The sequence below is a fragment of the Schistocerca piceifrons genome, unplaced genomic scaffold (assembly GCF_021461385.2).
Source record: "Schistocerca piceifrons isolate TAMUIC-IGC-003096 unplaced genomic scaffold, iqSchPice1.1 HiC_scaffold_1544, whole genome shotgun sequence".
Lineage (NCBI taxonomy): Eukaryota > Metazoa > Arthropoda > Insecta > Orthoptera > Acrididae > Schistocerca > Schistocerca piceifrons.
The window spans coordinates 3,908,897-3,913,488 of NW_025727396.1; positions in this window are offsets into that span (position 1 = coordinate 3,908,897).

Genomic DNA, 4,592 nt, shown 5'->3' on the forward strand with positions numbered 1-4,592 from the left:
GATGCAATTTCTGTGTTTCATCGGTAATAAGAAGGTCCAAGGGATACAGTAAACCTCAAGTGAAGCATCGGAATCTATAGCTAGTGTCACAGGAATGGTTCAAAACATAGTCAGTAGGAATAGTCGGTCTTCATGTACTTAATTCGGCATTGTGCCTTCTCTATTTAATTCCGATGCAATTTCTGTGTTTCATCGTCAATAAGAAAGTCCAAGGGATACAGTAAACCTGGAGTGAAGCATTGGAATCTATAACGAGTGTCACAGAAATGGTACAAAACTTAGACAGTAAGAAGAATCAGACATCTTGTACTTAGGTTGGCATTGTGCCTTTTGTATTTAATTCCGATGCAATTTCTGTGTTTCATCGTCAATAAGAAGGTCCATGGGATACAGTTAACCTGAAGTGAAGCATCGCAATCTATAACTAGTGTCACAGGAATGGTTCAAACATAGACAGTAAGAAGAGTCAGTCTTCTTGTACTTAAGTCGACATTGTGCCTTTTCTATTTAATTCCGATGCAATTTCTGTGTTTCATCGTCACTAAGAAGGTCAAAGGGATACAATAAACCTGAAGTGAAGCATCGGTATCTATAACTAGTGTCACAGGAATGGTTCAAAACATAGTCAGTAAGAACAGTCAGTTTTCTAGTCTTTAAGTCGGCATTTTCCCTTTTGTACTTAATTCTGATGCGATTTCTGTGCTTCATCGTCAATAAGAAGGTCAGACGGATACAGTTCAACTGAAGTGTAGCATCGGAATCTATAACTAGTGTCACAGGAATGGTTCAAAACATAGTCAGTAAGAAGAGTCAGTCTTCTTGTACTTAAGTCTTCATTGTGCCTTTTCTATTTAATTCCTATGCAATTTCTGTATTTCATCGTCAATAAGAAGGTCCAAGGGATACAGTAAACCCGGAGTGAAGCATCAGAATCTATAACTAGTGTCAATGGAAATGATCAAAACATAGACAGTAAGAAGAGTCAGTCTTCTTGTACATAAGTCGGCATTGTGCCTTTTGTGTTTAATTCCGATGCAATTTCTGTGTTTCATCGTCAATAAGTAGGTCAGTGGGATACAGTAAACCTGAAGTGAAGCATCGGAATCTATAGCTAGTGTCACAGGAATGGTTCAAACCTTGTCAGTAAGAAGAGTCATTCTCCTTGACCTTAAGTCTTCATTGTGCCTTTTGTATTTAATTCCGATGCAATTTCTGTGTTTCATCGTCAATAAGAAGGTCCGAGGGATACAGTAAACCTGAAGTGAAACATCGGAATCTATAACTAGTGTCACAGAAATGGTTCAAAACAGAGACAGTAGGAAGAGTCGGTCTTCTTGTACTTAAGTCGGCATTGTGCTTTTTTATTTCATTCCGATGCAATTTCTGTGTTTCATCGTCAATAAGAAGGTCCAAGGGATACAGTAAACCTGAAGTGAAGCATCGGAATCTATAACTAGTGTCAATGGAATGGTTCAAAACATAGTCAGAAGGAAGAGTCGGTGATCATGTACTTAATTCGGCATTGTGCCTTTTGTATTTAATTCCGATGCAATTTCTGTGTTTCATGGTCAATAAGAAGGTCCAAGGGATACAGTAAACCTGGAGTGAAGCATCGGAATCTATAACTAGTGTCACAGAAATGGTTCAAAACATAGACAGTAAGAAGAGTCAGAGATCTTGTACTTAAGTTGGCATTGTGCCTTTTGTATTTAATTCCGATGCAATTTCTGTGTTTCATCGTCAATAAGAAATTCCAAGGGATACAGTAAACCTGAAGTGAAGCATCGCAATCTATAACTAGTGTCACTGGAATGGTTCAAAATATAGACGGTAAGAAGACTCAGTCTTCTTGTATTTATGTCGGCATTGTGCGTTTTGTATTTAATTCCGATGCAATTTCTGTGATTCATCGTCAATAAGAAGGCCCAAGGGATACAGTAAACCTGAAGTGAAGCATCGGAATCTATAACTAGTGTCACACTAATGGTTCAAAACATAGACAGTAAGAAGAGTCAGTCTTCTTGTACTTAAAACGACATTGTGCCTTTTCTATTTAATTCCGATGCAATTTCTGTGTTTCATCGTCGATAAGAAGGTCAGAGGGAAACAATAAACCTGAAGTGAAGCATCGGAATCTAGAACTATTGTAACAGGAATGGTTCAAAGCATAGACAGTAAGAAGAGTCAGTCTTCTTGTACTTAAGTCGGCATTGTCCCTTTTGAATGTAATTCCGATGCAATTTCTGTATTTCATCGTCAATAGAAGGTTAGAGGGATACAGTAAACCTCAAGTGAAGCATCGGAATCCAAAACTAGTGTCACAGGAATGATTCGAAACATAGACAGTAGGAAGAGTCAGTCTTTTTGTACTTAAATCGGCATTGTGCCTTTTCTATTTAATTCGGATGCAATTTCTGTGTTTCATCGTCAATAAGAAGGTCCAAGGGATACAGTAAACCTGACGTTAAGCATCGGAATCTATAAGTAGTGTGACAGGAGTGGTTCAAAACATAGTCAGAAAGAAGAGTCAGTCTTCTTGTACTTAAGTCGGCATTGAGCCTTTTTTATTTAATTCCGATGCCATTTCTGTGTTTCATCGTCAATATGAAGGTCCAAGGGATACAGTAAACCTGAAGTGAAGCATCGGAATCTATAGCTAGTGTCACAGGAATGGTTCAAACCTTGTCACTAAGGAGAGTCAGCCTTCGTGTCCTTAAGTCTTCATTGAACCTTTTAAATTTAATTCCGATGCAATTTCTGTGTTTCATCGGCAATAAGAAGGTCCAAGGGATGCACTACACCTGGAGTGAAACATCGGAATCTATAACTAGTGTCACGGGAATGGTTCAAAACATAGTCAGTAACAAGAGTCAGTCTTCTTGTACTTAAGTCGGCATTGAGCCTTTTCTATTTAACTCCGATGCAATTTCTGTGTTTCATCGTCAATATGAAGGTCCAAGGGATACAGTAAACCTGGAGTGAAGAATCGGAATCTATAACTAGTGTCACAGGAATGGTTCAAAGCATAGACAGTAAGAAGAGTCAGTCTTCTTGTACTTAAGTCGACATTGTGCCTTTTCTACTTAATTCCGGTGTAATTTCTGTGTTTCATCGTCAATAAGAAGGACCAAGGGATACAGTAAACCTGTAGTGAAGCATCGGAATCTAAAACTAGTGTCAATGGAATGGTACAAACCATAGACAGTAAGAAGCGTCAGTCTTCTTGTACTTAAGTCGGCATTGTGCCTTTTGTATTTAATTCCGATGCAATTTCTGTGTTTCATCGTCAATAAGAAGGTCAGAGGGATACAGTAAACCTGAAGTGAAGCATCGGAATCTATAGCTAGTGTCACAGGAATGGTTCAAACCTTGTCAGTAAGGAGAGTCAGTCATCATGTACTTAAGTCTTTATTGTGACTTTTGTATTTAATTTCGATGCAATTTCTGTGTTTCATCGGCAATAAGAAGTTCCAAGGGATACAGTAAACCTCAAGTGAAGCATCGGAATCTATAACTAGTGTCACAGGAATGGTTCAAAACAGAGTCAGTAGGAATAGACGGACTTCATGTACTTAATTCGGCATTGTGCCTTTTGTATTTAATTCCGATGCAATTTCTGTGTTTCATCGTCAATAAGAAGGTCCAAGGGAGACAGTAAACCTGAAGTGAAACATCGCAATCTATAACTAGTTTCACTGGAATGGTTCAAAATATAGACGGTAAGAAGAGTCAGTCTTCTTGTACTTAAGTCGGCATTGTGCCTTTTGTATTTAATTCGGATGCAATTTCTGTGATTCATCGTCAATAAGAAAGCCCGAGGGATACAGTAAACCAGAAGTGAAGCATCGGAATCTATAAGTAGTGTCACAGGAATTGTTCAAAACATAGACAGTAAGAAGAGTCAGTCTTCTTGTACTTAAGTCGACATTGTGCCTTTTCTATTTAATTCCGATGCAATGTCTGTGTTTCATCGTCAATAAGAAGGTCAGAGGGATACAATAAACCTGAAGTGAAGCATCGGAATCTATAACTAGTGTCACAGGAATGGTTCAAAACATAGTCAGTTTTCTTGTCCTTGAGTCGGCCTTGTGTATTTAATTCCGACGCAATTTCTGTGTTTCATCGTCAATAAGAACGTCGAAGGGATACAGTAAACCTGGAGTGTAGCATCGGAATCTATAACTAGTGTCACAGGAATGGTTCAAAACATAGACGGTAAGAAGAGTCAGTCTTCGTGTACTTAAGTCGGCATTTTGCCTTTTGTATTTAATTCTGATGCAATTTCTGTGCTTCATCGTCAATAAGAAGTCAGAGGGATACAGTAAACCTGAAGTGTAGCATCGGAATCTATAACTAGTGTCACAGGAATGGTTCAATACATAGTCAGTAAGAAGAGTCAGTCTTCTTGTACTTAAGTCCTCATTGTGCCTTTTCTATTTAATTCCGATGAAATTTCTGTCTTTCATCGTCAATACGAAGGTCCAAGGGATACAGTAAACCTGAGGTGAAGAATCGCAATCTATAACTAGTGTCACTGGAATGGTTCAAAATATAGACGGTAAGAAGAGTCAGTCTTCTTGTAGTTAAGTCGG